Raw genomic sequence first — 16045 nt, forward strand, 5'->3', positions numbered from 1 at the left:
TCTTTTGCTGCCTTCTGTGTTTTGGACTGAAGAAGCCTACTATATAGGCGAATCATTTCAGAATAAAGATACTTAACTGTTGCACATCTTAATTTATTACATGGGTCTATAGGCTTAATACTTCCCACGAATAAAGAAAATATTCCTACTATACATCTGAGAGAAGCTCCTCGTGTTGGTGTTCGATATCCTGGCAATCTTGGTTTCATGACCTTGGTTTCATGATCTTGGTTTCATGATCTTGGTTTCATGATCTTGGTTTTATGATCTTGGTTTCATGATCTTGGTTTCATGAACTTGGTTTCATGATCTTGGTTTCATGACCTTGGTTTCATGACCTTGGTTTCATGATCTTGGTTTCATGACCTTGGTTTCATGACCTTGGTTTCATGACCTTGGTTTCATGATCTTGGTTTCATGACCTTGGTTTCATGACCTTGGTTTCATGACCTTGGTTTCATGATCTTGGTTTCATGACCTTGGTTTCATGATCTTGGTTTTATGATCTTGGTTTCATGATCTTGGTTTCATGATCTTGGTTTCATGATCTTGGTTTCATGATCTTGGTTTCATGAACTTGGTTTCATGAACTTGGTTTCATGATCTTGGTTTCATGATCTTGGTTTCATGATCTTGGTTTCATGATCTTGGTTTCATGATCTTGGTTTCATGACCTTGGTTTCATGACCTTGGTTTCATGATCTTGGTTTCATGACCTTGGTTTCATGACCTTGGTTTCATGATCTTGGTTTCATGATCTTGGTTTCATGATCTTGGTTTTATGATCTTGGTTTCATGATCTTGGTTTCATGATCTTGGTTTCATGATCTTGGTTTCATGATCTTGGTTTCATGAACTTGGTTTCATGATCTTGGTTTCATGACCTTGGTTTCATGACCTTGGTTTCATGATCTTGGTTTCATGACCTTGGTTTCATGACCTTGGTTTCATGATCTTGGTTTCATGACCTTGGTTTCATGACCTTGGTTTCATGATCTTGGTTTCATGATCTTGGTTTCATGACCTTGGTTTCATGATCTTGGTTTCATGATCTTGGTTTCATGATCTTGGTTTCATGATCTTGGTTTCATGATCTTGGTTTCATGACCTTGGTTTTATGACCTTGGTTTCATGATCTTGGTTTCATGATCTTGGTTTCATGACCTTGGTTTCATGACCTTGGTTTCATGACCTTGGTTTCATGACCTTGGTTTCCGCTTCTCATTTTTTTGTCTTCTCTCTTAAGTTAAATTTATTTGTAATGTGAAGTGCATACAAAGTGACGTACAGACACTCAGACTTTTTTTTGATAAATAGACATAAAGGTGTTTGGAAATATAGTTAAGTGACATGTCGAATAACACACAATTATTCATGATATTTGTGTGTGTTATCAGTTACTTAATATTATTAATATATTTATATGCCTTTTATCTTAAGTCCACAAAACATTTTCACCTAATATTGCAATAATTGGAGTCCCTTCAGGATTCTGAAGAGCTAGAGCTCAACTTTCCAGGATTCTATAGCCCAGAGATGGTGCTTAATTGTCCAGAAGAAGTTCTTTTACTATATGATATTAAGGTATTGATATTAAACGTAGTATTTTGCTAAACAAAAATCGTGTAACCATGATCTTTTTCTCAGAAAATAGACATTTTCAATTTCTACACCTGTGGAACATATGGCAACTTCAACACTAAGTAAACATAGTAACTTCAAGCAAGGAACGTATAGGAGAGTTGCAGTATCTTTTGGAACAGCTTATAATCATAACTTCTCTGCACAAAATATAAGAGGAATAAACACACAGGTTCAATTTCCTGTGAGACGAGAACTACTGAGAGAGGTTCCAGCTGAGAAGGGAATTGTATCTCTTCCAACCTTTAGTACAGCTCTGGTAACTCAATCTCATTCACTGCAATGCTCTTACACGATGAAAATGCTCATGGAATTACACATAGTCACAGAGACATATGGTCTCCTGGGAGTAAACAACACAGTTCCTTGTCTGTTCCTGTCAGAGTAGATCCTCCTCAGGACCCAGATGCTCATTAGAGACAAGATATTAGGACTCAAACCTAAAGGCCTTACTAGCTTACAGTTTCCAGCCACACCTTCAATACCTGACTTGTTGACTGGTCTTTGACCTATGGAACAGAGTGACAGGATGGAGAGGATATTTAAGTTACAGTTGCAGTATCCAACTGCCCAACGATGTTAAACAAGGACTGGAATGGAGAAGAAATAAGGTAACATTGATCTAAGATTAACACTCAACAGCAATATACAGTTCCATAAATTAGAATTATCGCAGGCTAAAATTAATCCAAACTTTTTACTAAGTAATATTAACTATCGTTCAGAGTTGAAGCAAAAACTCGAATGCATATAAGTATTTAAGTTTTATTTATGTTTTGGTTACAAAACATAAACAGGTGGGGATAGAACCCGCGGTCAGAGAGTCATAAAACTCCAGACCGACGCGTTAGCCACTGGGCCAGCTGGCTACAACAAGATTCATCCAGCTAGGTATATTGGACGAATCTTATTGTAGCCAGCTGGCCCAGTGGCTAACGCGTCGGTCTGGAGTTTTATGACTCTCTGACCGCGAGTTCTAACCCCACCCGTGGTATAGTTGTTTGCAATCGTGTCATTACGATTTCATTAGTCATACTGATACTTATTTCTGATCAGAGGTGACACTGTCCAGCTACTTATCTAAAACCAAATTTATTAGTAAAATTGGTATATTGAAACTTATAATTCCTGAAGTCAAGGAAAATTTTCTTCTTAAGGAAAATATCTCAGTATTTAGTGACTGAAGCTGACCAGAAGACACATTTTTCTGTTATTATATAGAATCCAACAAAATTTACTTTTACTCAGATTAACCCCCCCCCAAAAAAAAAAAATCACCTATTTAAATGAATCAGCTATTAATGATTCATTTAACTCTGGGAAAAGATTCAACCTAAGGTTAATGTGGCACCTGTGTTATGGGAGGCATTCAGGTGAAGGGCAGCAAAATTTCAGTCTATAGATCAAGAGCCACTAGGCAGCATTAAGGCAAAATAATGCAATACTATAAAATTATACTATTCCATTTTGAGATTAAGCGTCCAAATGGCGCCTACACACTCCATTAACAACACCAATCTGTTTTTTTTAAGTTGGATTCATTAATGTTGAAATTTTAAACGGGTCAATTGAGACTCTAAAATGATCTCAGAGAACCCACCTACAGGAATAGATACACAAATAACCCACACATAGAAGAGAGGAGCTTACGACGAGGTTTCGGTCCGACTTGGACCATTTAAAAGTCACACTAACGAAAAGGAGAGAAGGAGGGAGTATATATAGGCAGGAGGTGTTAATGGTAGTAGTGGGGAAAGTAGTAAAGAGGAGGAAGAGCCAGTCAAATACTACTGAAGAGGAGCACTGTAAAGGTGCTAGGTGCTCACAGAGGGTAAGAGCAAGGACACAGAGGGGGTGAAAATAAATAAATAATGAAGGAACAAATACCCAAGGCAGAAGAAAGACAACCGAAAGGAGAAAAAGGAATGAGGAAATGAGAAGAAGAAGAAAGAGGAAGAATCAGGTTAAGTCACGGGTGTTCTGAAGTTTGGAGCATTTTACAATGTAGTGGGAAAGGAAGGCATCTACAGAGACGAAGCCACGACTAAGATTCATACAAGGAAAGTTGTGTATTAGAGAGGATTCAACCAGACGGCGACTGTTAAAGTCAACAGGATGACTGTGATCTCTGACGTGACAGAAAAGAGCATTGTTAGTGTCGGCAAGCCAAACACTACTTTTGTGCTCCCTAAATCTGTCAGAAAGAGATTGGCCAGTTTCTCCAAAGTAATAAACAGGACAGGAGGAGCAAGAAATAGAGTAGACACCAGGAGCATCAGTAGAGGGAGGAGAGGTATGAACGAGATTAGTGCGAAGAGTGTTAGTCTGGCGGAAAGTAAGTTTGATGTCTAAGGAACGGAGAGAGTTGTTGAGATTAGAAAGACCGGAAATGTAGGGAAGGCAGAGGACAGAAGAGTTCCTATAAGTAGAGTTTGGGAGAGAAGAAATTACGTTTAGCACGTGAGAAGGCAGTCTATGAAATGGGAAGGGTAGCCAAGACGGGAAAATGAGTTATGAAGAGTGGAAATTTCTGACTGAAGGAACTGAGGATCACAGATGCGAAGAGCACCGAGAAAGAGGGAGATATGCTTCCTCTCTTAAGAAAAGTGTTAAGAAAAGTAGTGAATGTACATGCCACTTTACGGAGAAGGCAAAACCTGTATCTGAGCGGTGGACATGGACATCAGGAAAGGAAGCAAGGAATTAGATTCCCATTCAGCTTTAAACTTAATGGAAGAGGCAAGATTATTAAGAGTTTCAAGAAAAGGTTGGAAGAGACTGGAGTCATGATGCCACAGAACAAAGATGTCATCAACATAGCGGAGACAGAGTGAAGGTTGCACATCGATGATAGGAAGAAGAACAGTCTCGAAGTATTCCATGTAAAGATTAGAAAGGACAGGAGAGAGAGGAGAGCCCATAGCCACACCGAAGGTTTGAGAATAATATTTACCTTGGAAGGAAAAGGAATTAGAGCCCACACAGAGGCGGATAAGATCAAGAAAGACATCAATAGGTATAGGGAGATGAAGAAATCCTTCATTAACCTTCTTTCTAAGAAAATCAAGGACATCATCAAGAGGGACATTGGTGAAGAGGGACTCAACATCAAGACTAAGCATCTTACAGGTCGGGAGAGAGCGAACCCGTTCAATGAAATCTTGAGAGTGACGGAGGTGGGCAGGAGAAAAATTACCATGAAAGGGAGTGAGGGTTTTAGCCAGTCACGGTATTGTGCTTTTTTTTTGTTATTCAGAAATAGAACTAAGGGAAACCAGCTACAGGAATAGATCACGAGGAAACCAGCTACAGGAATAGATCTCGAGGAAACCAGCTACAGGAATAGATCTCGAGGAAACCAGCTACAGGAATAGATCTCGAGGAAACCAGCTACAGGAATAGATCTCGAGGAAACCAGCTACAGGAATAGATCACGAGGAAACCAGCTACAGGAATAGATCTCGAGGAAACCAGCTACAGGAATAGATCACGAGGAAACCAGCTACAGGAATAGATCTCGAGGAAACCAGCTACAGGAATAGATCACGAGGAAACCAGCTACAGGAATAGATCTCGAGGAAACCAGCTACAGGAATAGATCTCGAGGAAACCAGCTACAGGAATAGATCTCGAGGAAACCAGCTACAGGAATAGATCTCGAGGAAACCAGCTACAGGAATAGATCTCGAGGAAACCAGCTACAGGAATAGATCTCGAGGAAACCAGCTACAGGAATAAATCTCGAGGAAACCAGGTACAGGAATAGATCTCGAGGAAACCAGCTACAGGAATAGATCTCGAGGAAACCAGCTACAGGAATAGATCTCGAGGAAACCAGCTACAGGAATAGATCTCGAGGAAACCAGCTACAGGAATAGATCTCGAGGAAACCAGCTACAGGAATAGATCTCGAGGAAACCAGCTACAGGAATAGATCTCGAGGAAACCAGCTACAGGAATAGATCTCGAGGAAACCAGCTACAGGAATAGATCTCGAGGAAACCAGCTACAGGAATAGATCTCGAGGAAACCAGCTACAGGAATAGTCTACAAAAAACTGAGCAGAGGACACCTGCACTTGCCAGTTGCTCTGCAAATCTTTACTTAGTAATAGTTAACCCGGACTGACAATTTTAAGTCGATCTAATAAGACATTAAGTTATAATTATTACAATTACCATAAAAACGCTCTTTCAGCGTTTCTTTTCTGTTTAAAAATCGTTTACGATAAAACATATGCTGCTGTGTTTAAAAAAAATCGTTTTGATGAGGAAAAGTCTATAATATTTTCAAAAAAGTCTTATATGAAGCCCAGACTCAGTAAGAGCATAAACAATTTAATTAAGATACACCAGCGTTTGAAGCCGATCGGAAGAGAGATTTTAAATCATTACATATAAACGAAATTATTTAATAAAATTTACTATCACAAATTTACATAGCGTAAAGTGCAACTCAAGTTTCCTTTTAATAAAGGCCATCAGCACCAAAAGTTTGAAGGCTACCAGAAGAATCGTTCTACAGAAATTGCTCTGTATCCATCGATTTCAAGTTTTTAACAATTTAATAAAACTTGAGATTCATCTCATGGGCTGCATCAGCAGTGTTAATATTTAGAAACCAGTAAGACGACGAATTCTTTAATGAATGGGAATTAAAATCACTATTTGTGTTTCTATAAGACATTTGTCCCTGTCCCTGTTCACCCATCAGTGTAAAATGGTGTTAGTGGACTGGTGTGGGTCGCATCCTGGGACAAAACTGACCTAATTTTCGGGAAATGCTCAGTATAACAAGCGGCTTTCTGTATAGTAGTATGTCACTGATGTCAACTATGGTCTGTGTACCTTGTACATGTAGTAAATAAAGATATATTATTGTTAATGAGATGCTCAGACTGAGGCTTGTAAAGCTCCGTAACACCGCCATCATTACCTTGTGGAACACTTCTCCCTCAACGAAGGTTCTTTGATCCTGGTGACGGCCTCTTGGATATGTGCTCCAGTTCCCTGAGTTAAACCTGAACGCCTTACACATCCCCTCACAGGTGCTGTATAATCCTACAGGTTTAGTGCTTCCCCTTGATAATAATAATAATAATAATAATAATAATAATAATAATAATGATAATGATAATAATAGAACACTCACCAACGGGCAAGTGGCCATAAAATTAGAAATTAGAACTGAACTCCCTATGGTGGATAGAGTAACTCAATATAAAGTCAACGAGCCTATATAAATGGAATTCTGATGGTTAGTTTTCAAGCAACTGCAAATCTCCGAAGCACGAAAATTTATGCCCTTGCCCGACAAAGGGAGTATAAATCAGAATGTTGCAAACTGTGCAATTGTTAATAAAACACCCAATAACTATTTTTTAAATTTATTATACAAACAGACAATATCAAAAACATAAATGGAACTTGTATCAAAACAGTTTGTATGTATTAGAAAAATATAAAAATGAAACAAATAGCAACAAGGACACATTGCAAAGGGATAAAACTTTTAAGTCCCATATTCCTGAGATTCATGAGGAAGACCAATTATTCTTGTTCCTAATTCATAGTATGGTAGTCCTTGCTAGTCCGTGGAATCTGTCATTATCCTTTTCTGTGTTGTCATTGAAATGAATAGCACGTCTAAGTAACCTAAACCTCTTAGACCCCATGGCTTTTGCAACCTGGGGGATCCTAAATGCACTTTTCCAATAGTCTTCAAGTGATGGTAATTGAGCAATACCCATGAACAATAAAATACCTATGAACCTCATGATCTCTTCAGAATCTGTTGCAAAATTATTATTTATGTTTTTTTGCTTGGCGTACAAATTTGTTTGATATGCTATGTTATCTACCATGTCTGGAGTACAGGAAATAGAAAAATACTCATATGGAGACCTAATTACAAGAGGCTTTTGATGTTTATATGCCAGCAAAGGATCATTTTTGAGGTCAACCTGAGACCACTGAGATGGACCTTGAAGAGCAATATCTTCATAAATATCTTCCTCATCTGGGTACTCCTCGATCGTAACACCTTTCTTTTTCTTCACTAATTTCTGCTTTTTGGCTGGCCTTTCTTCCTCCTCATCACTTGACACCTCTGCATCCAGTGGCAAGTATTCATCACCACTATCCAGCAATTCTGGGTCATCTACTTCTGGTTCTGAGTCACTGTCGTCGAAAATGCAGACATATTTTGGCCTGGTGCTGGAGGGCTCCCCATAAAACAACTTCTCATTGATCTGGAAGGACAATAAAAACCTTCTGTATAGATCCAGACCACTACAGAATTCATATATACAATAGAATTTTTTTTATAAATATTTATTTTACTGAAATTGTACTTTGTCACCTCTCGGGCAGCCATGAAAATTTGAGGGCTTCCTTTGTTGCACTTTTTTCAACTGCATGCTACACTCACATTATGCTTCACAGGGACTTTATGTATATATCAAAATATGCCTAAACTATTCATGTATGCACTAAACACAACAATAAGTACTTACCGACATTGTAAAGGGTAAAATCCAAGAGTATATTAGTGACACTGGATGGAAAAAACCCACTCTGGGCGACGCCAAGCCACAAGTGTTCATGTTTTGTTCTCTCAACCAATGGGAAGGCGGCAAACGCCATCACCACTTAGCTGAAGCGACTCAGGGAAGTCTTGTGATTGGTTAGAATTAAAGAACGGGAATCCAGATGCGCGGCGCGTGTAGGATGACACGCGCAAACTTGCACGTGTTTAAGCACGAAAACTTTAGGGCCTGCCCGATAAAGGGTTAAATGTCAATGAGAAGAAACGTTCCAGAGTAATCATATGGATTACAACGTTTCTCTCTCTCTCTCTCTCTCTCTCTCTCTCTCTCTCTCTCTCAACATATATATATATATATATATATATATATATATATATATATATATATATATATATATATATATATATATATATATATATTATCACACTGGCCGATTCCCACCAAGGCAGGGTGGCCCGAAAAAGAAAAACTTTCACCATCATTCACTCCATCACTGTCTTGCCAGAAGGGTGCTTTACACTACAGTTTTTAAACTACAACATTAACACCCCTCCTTCAGAGTGCAGGCACTGCACTTCCCATCTCCAGGACTCAAGTCCGGCCTGCCGGTTTCTCTGAACCCCTTCATAAATGTTACTTTGCTCACACTCCAACAGCACGTCAAGTATTAAAAACCATTTGTCTCCATTCACTCCTATCAAACACACTCACGCATGCCTGCTGGAAGTCCAAGCCCCTCGCACACAAAACCTCCTTTACTCCCTCCCTCCAACCTTTCCTAGGCCGACCCCTACCCCGCCTTCCTTCCACTACAGACTGATACACTCTTGAAGTCACTCTGTTTCGCTCCATTCTCTCTACATGTCCGAACTACCTCAACAACCCTTCCTCAGCCCTCTGGACAACAGTTTTGGTAATCCCGCACCTCCTCCTAACTTCAAAACTACGAATTCTCTGCATTATATTCACACCACACATTGCCCTCAGACATGACATCTCCACTGCCTCCAGTCTTCTCCTCGCTGCAATATTCATCACCCATACTTCACACCCATATAAGAGCGTTCGTAACTATACTCTCATACATTCCCCTCTTTGCTTCCAAGGACAAAGTTCTTTGCCTCCACAGACTCCTAAGTGCACCACTCACCCTTTTCCCCTCATCAATTCTAAGATTCACCTCATCTTTCATAGACCCATCCGCTGACACGTCCACTCCCAAATATCTGAATACATTCACCTCCTCCATACTCTCTCCCTCCAATCTGATATCCAATCTTTCATCACCTAATCTTTTTGTTATCCTCATAACCTTACTCTTTCCTGTATTCACTTTTAATTTTCTTCTTTTGCACACCCTACCAAATTCATCCACCAATCCTGCAACTTCTCTTCAGAATCTCCCAAGAGCATAGAGTCATCAGCAAAGAGCAACTGTGACAACTCCCACTTTATGTGTGATTCTTTATCTTTTAACTCCACGCCTCTTGCCAAGACCCTCGCATTTACTTCTCTTACAACCCCATCTATAAATATATTAAACAACCACGGTGACATCACACATCCTTGTCTAAGGCCTACTTTTACTGGGAAATAATTTCCCTCTTTCCTACATACTCTAACTTGAGCCTCACTATCCTCGTAAAAACTCTTCACTGCTTTCAGTAACCTACCTCCTACACCATACACCTGCAACACCTGCCACATTGCCCCCCTATCCACCCTGTCATACGCCTTTTCCAAATCCATAAATGCCACAAAGACCTCTTTAGCCTTATCTAAATACTGTTCACTTATATGTTTCACTGTAAACACCTGGTCCACACACCCCCTACCTTTCCTAAAGCCTCCTTGTTCATCTGCTATCCTATTCTCCGTCTTACTCTTAATTCTTTCAATAATAACTCTACCATACACTTTACCAGGTATACTCAACAGACTTATCCCCCTATAATTTTTGCACTCTATTTTGTCCCCTTTGCCTTTATACAAAGGAACTATGCATGCTCTCTGCCAATCCCTAGGTACCTTACCCTCTTCCATACATTTAGGTACCTAGGGATTGGCAGAAAGCATGCATAGTTCCTTTGTATAAAGGCAAAGGGGACAAAAGAGAGTACAAAAATTATAGGGGGATAAGTCTGTTGAGTATACCTGGTAAAGTGTATGGTAGAGTTATTATTGAAAGAATTAAGAGTAAGACGGAGAATAGGATAGCAGATGAACATTATATATATATATATATATATATATATATATATATATATATATATATATATATATATATATATATATGTCGTGCCGAATATGTAAAACTGGTCAATTAGCAAGAACTCATTTAAAATTAAGTCCTTTCGAAAAATTTCTCTTATACGTTTAAAGATATATTTTTTTCATTAATGTTAATGTAAAAATTTATAATTTTGCACCAAAAGGAACTTAGAAAACTTACCTAACCTTATTATAACAAGAACAATTTATTTTAGCCTAACCCAACTAAAAATATTTTAGATTTGTTTACAATAATTTAATACTAAACAAACACAGTGAAATATATTTTTTTCGTTAGGTTCAGAATGATTTTGGCGAAATTATTGCATACACAGATTTTCACTTGTCCTATATGGCAAGATGAGCGTTGCTATTTAAGCCAAGATCGCAAGTTCTGCCTATTCGGCACGACATATATATATATATATACATATACATATATTTATACATATATATATATATATATATATATATATATATATATATATATATATATATATATATATATATATATATATATATATATATATATATATACATATACATATATTTATACATATATTTATATGTGTGTGCGTGTGATTAGATGGAAAACAAATTTGATATTATTTTACTCATAAAACAGAAAAAAAACTCGCTCGAATTTCACTCTTCACAATCGTCAAATTCGGAGGCGCCTTTTTCAATATTTAAAGCAACGCAGCAGAGTTATGGAGGTTATCGGAGATATTCCAGGATGCTGGGAATGGGTCCTAGAACATTGCTCATAGGGAACCTGCACGTGCTAATTGTTCCTAGAATATTGTTCTAGCTACTACTACTACTAGTAATAATATCTTTATTTACTACAAGTAGATTTACAAGGTATACAGACCATAGTTGACATCAATAACATACTACTATATAGAAAGCCACTTGTTATGCTGAGTATTTCCCGCAAACTAGGTCAGTTTTGTCGCAGGATGCGACTCACACCAGTCCACTAATACCCAGGTACCTTTTTACTGATGGTGAACATAGACAACCAATGTTTCTTCCCTCGCTGGGAATCGAACCCTGACCCTGGCCAAGTGAAGCGAGAATTTTAGCCATCAGGCCACGGGGCCACTAATGGTGACAGTTTGAAGCCTATCGACAGAGGCCTTCTCGTTTTATGAGCAAAATGAAAATGATAAGTTGGAAAAAAAAATTCTGGTAATCACATAAATGTCAGCCTTCAGAGGCATTTAATACCATTTAAAATAGAAGGTATTTCTTTCTCATTGTCAGCGAGCTCTCCAGAGTTATTCTAAGTTCGTCTAACTTTTCTCTAATCCTTGTTTTATATTCTTGGGAAAACTTTTGTATACGTCTTTGTATCCTCCGTAACTTTAGTTTCGTAGCTTCGTTTAGCTTTTCTTAAATTTTTTTTTGACCTGTTTTTAAATATTAATATATTGATTCATAGATGAGACACAAATCTATTGATATGCCTACAAATTCCTGTCCTGCCTCCTTCTTTCCTTTTTGTTAGTGTGACTTCGTAAATGATCCAAGTTGGACCGAAACGTCGTTCTAAGTTCCTCTTTTCTATGTGCCGGTTGTTTGTGTGTTGTGTATTCCTTACCTTTCACTTAAGTCTCCTGTTCATCCAATTTGGATCATTTTCTTTCATACTTATTTCTGTTTACAGTGGAACCTCTGGTCACGAACGCTTCCGAACACGAACAAATCGGTTCACGACCAAAAAATTCTCCAAATTTTTACATCTGATCACGAACACATAATCGGGTGCCGAACAAACACGGCATTTTCATATTCCGCTTCATTTTTTTCGCACGCACCAATTTTCCTCACTTCCTGTAATTATGACAGTGATAAATTCGGATTAACAATGTTTTATCAGCAGGTCGTAACGAAACAGCTTCTCGCAGTGCCAGTACCCGGCTAGGGTTTGCCATACATGATTTTTTGTAAATATTCTTTTTCTCAGTTGTTTGTTTGGCTATCTTATTGAAACTTGGGCAATGTTTGATGGAAAAATGCTTCTTAAGGTACACCAAACATGAAAGAAATCGGACAATAAATAACGGAGTTCACTGCTCAGCCATTAGACACCCCTGAAAACTCTTAGGACCCGTGCAATGTTAGTTTTCTCTGTTGTTCAAGGCCTGGCTGCCATAGCTATCGCTTCACACATGGAGGCCCGGGTTCAAATCCCGGCAGGGTAGAAACATTTTGACGCTTTTCCTTGCACCTATTGTCCTGTTCACCTAGCAGCAATTAGGTCCCTGGGTGTTAGTCGACTGGTGTGGATCGCATCCTGAGGGACAAGATTGGGTTAGTCTTGGGTTATCCTGGGCAGCTAACCCTTCGAGGCTAAAAAGCCGAACAAAATCTTATCTTCTCAGTGTTATTCAAGGTTTCTGCATTTAATTTACCATTACACTGTACATTCCATGGTATAATTAACTATTTTTGTTCTTAAAAAATCTTAAAAAAAAAATTACATACAATTCGTAGGGGTCTAGAACGAATTAATCGTATTTACATACAATCCAATGGGGAAATTAGGTTCGGGTCACGACCATATCGGGTCGCCACCAGAGTTCTGGAACGAATTATGGTCGTGACCAGAGGTTCCACTGTAATATATTTTCTTTGGACAGCATATATAGTGTGGGGAAAACAGTTATATTGATAGTTCTCCTCGTTATCCCAGTCAGCACATTAGAGGTGTTCTTTAAGACGATTTTAATATGATGAACTTAACTCTGCGATCCTTACTGTATTATCCCGAGTATCATGCTTCCATCCAGTGTTAAATGTAATCAATTTGTGTTTGCTTTCCCGCTAAGCTCCATCATATTCTTCTGGTTCTTGTTTGCCGGAGCTAAAGCAAGTTATTTCCTCTCTCTGATTCTGTTTACAAAACAATATTACCACTAGGAACTCATTCGACAGTTGATTTCCAGTCCAGAAATTCCAGTCAGTTTGTCCAGAGTTAAAATCCCATTCTATTACTTCTTTATCGTATTATGACGCTCTTCAATCTCCCTAAACAGGTCTTGTTCTCTGTCCAAGTCTGGGGGACGGTATATCACACCTAAGTTTTTTCAAGTCTTTCTAAAAATTCTAGCCAGAGAGTCTCTATGTGTGTTCCTACAGTTTTATATGTTTTTGTGCACTCCCCACCCTGTTATATCTGTCAACGTAGAATACCATAAAGCTGCACTTGGCGGGTACTTCCCTTGTCTTCAAATTAAATCAGTCTCAGTTATTACAAAATGATCAACGTTTCTCTCCTGTGCAACTAATCTTAAATAGTCCATTTCGAATGTAGTGTTGCAACTATTTATGCACAACACACTTATTCCTGTTCTTCCAGCCCCTCCACTATCACTGCTACTTCCCTTCCCACCTTATACCATTGAATTACCACGACCAGTACTAACCAATAATCCCATTTCACCGACAACTTGAATTCCCCACAATGAGCAAAACTAATAATTCATACTGCCCAGTTCTGTTATATCATATTCCATTCTTTCCAACAAACATCTATTTTTCTTCGCTACCCCAGTGTAATCTGCATAACAAAAGTCTGAGACCTTTAATATGTTTACCTTACCATCATACTTCCATTCATTGTTAAATGTAATCGATTTATGGTCATTTGCCCAAAGTCTCAGTAATCTTTAGGTTAGCATCAAGTTTCTTCTTTGACAAAAGCAAAGCGAGCAGATTATTTCCTGTAATTGATTTTGTCACAAACTATTTAAAAAAAAAAAACTAGATTATCTCTAGAAAGTCGCTAAATGATAGATTTGCTTTCAGTTTGTCTTATGTTAAAATCTCATAAAATTATTATATTATAGCGACTTGAAGCATTAATTTCCTCCAAAAAAGTCTCCTTTAATTTCATGCAGTTCATGACACACTGGTATAAGAACATAAGAAAGGAGGAACACTGCAGGAGGCCTGTTGGCCCATACTAGGCAGGTCCTTTACAATTCATCCCACTAACAAAACATTTGCCCAACCCAATTTTCAATGCCACCCAAGAAATAAGCTCTGATGTGAAAATCCCACTCAAATCCAACCCCTCCAACTCATGTACTTATCCAACCTAAATTTGAAACTACCCAAAGTCCCAGCCTCAATAACCCAACTAGGTAGACTGTTCCACTCATCAACTACCCTATTTCCAAACCAATACTTTCCTATGTCCTTTCTAAATCTAAACTTATCTAATTTAAATCCATTACTGCGGGTTCTCTCTTGGAGATACATCCTCAAGACCTTATTAATATCCCCTTTATTAATACCTATCTTCCACTTATACACTTCGATCAGGTCTCCCCTCATTCTTCGTCTAACAAGTGAATGTAACTTAAGAGTCTTCAATCTTTCTTCATAAGGAAGATTTCTAATGCTATGTATTAATTTAGTCATCCTACGCTGAATGTTTTCTAACGAATTTATGTCCATTCTGTAATATGGAGACCAGAACTGAGCTGCATATTCTCGGTGAGGCCTTACTAATGATGTATAAAGCTGCAGTATGACCTCTGGACTTCTGTTGCTTACACTTCTTGATATAAATCCCAGTAATCTATTTGCCTTATTACGTACGCTTAGGCATTGCTGTCTTGGTTTAAGGTTGCTGCTCACCATAACCCCCAAGTCCGTTTCGCAATCTGTATGGCTAAGTTCTACATCATTTAACTTATAAGTACTAGGGTTATGGGCACTCCCAAGCTTCAGAACCTTGCATTTATCTACACTGAACTGCATCTGCCACTTTTCTGACCAAGAATAGAGTTTGTTTAAATTCTCCTGAAGTTCCATAACATCTACGTTTGAATCAATTATCCCACCTATCTTTGTGTCATCGGCGAATTTGCTCATATCACTAGTAATTCCCTCATCAAGATCATTGATATATATTATAAACAACAACGGGTCCAAGACTGATCCCTGTGGAACGCCACTTGTTACAGATCCCCACTCGGATTTAACCCCATTTATGGACACTCTCTTCTTCCTGTCAGTGAGCCATGACTCGATCCACGAGAGCACTTTTCCCCCAATGCCATGAGCTGCCACTTTCTTTAACAGTCTATGGTGCGGAACTCTATCAAAAGCCTTACTAAAATCTAAGTAAACAATATCAAATTCTTTATAGTGGTCAACAGCCTCAAAAGCTTTACTGAAGAAAGTTAATAAATTAGTTAGACAAGACCGGCCTCTTGTGAATCCATGCTGAGTATCATTAACCAACCTATGCTTATCGAGATGGCTTCTTATAATCTCAGCTATAATTGACTCTAGTAATTTGCCTACAATTGAGGTCAGGCTTATTGGGCGGTAATTTGACGGTAACGACTTGTCCCGTGTTTTAAAAATAGGAATTACATTAGCCATCTTCCACATATCAGACACTACACCTGTTTGAAGAGATAAATTAAAAATATTAGTTAATGGTTCACAGAGTTCCATTTTGCATTGCTTAAGAACCCTTGAAAAAACCTCATCAGGACCCGGCGACTTATTTTGCTTCAGTCTGTCTATCTGCTTCACAACCATTTCACTAGTGACTGTGAT

This window comes from Cherax quadricarinatus, chromosome 73, assembly GCF_038502225.1.
Source record: "Cherax quadricarinatus isolate ZL_2023a chromosome 73, ASM3850222v1, whole genome shotgun sequence".
Lineage (NCBI taxonomy): Eukaryota > Metazoa > Arthropoda > Malacostraca > Decapoda > Parastacidae > Cherax > Cherax quadricarinatus.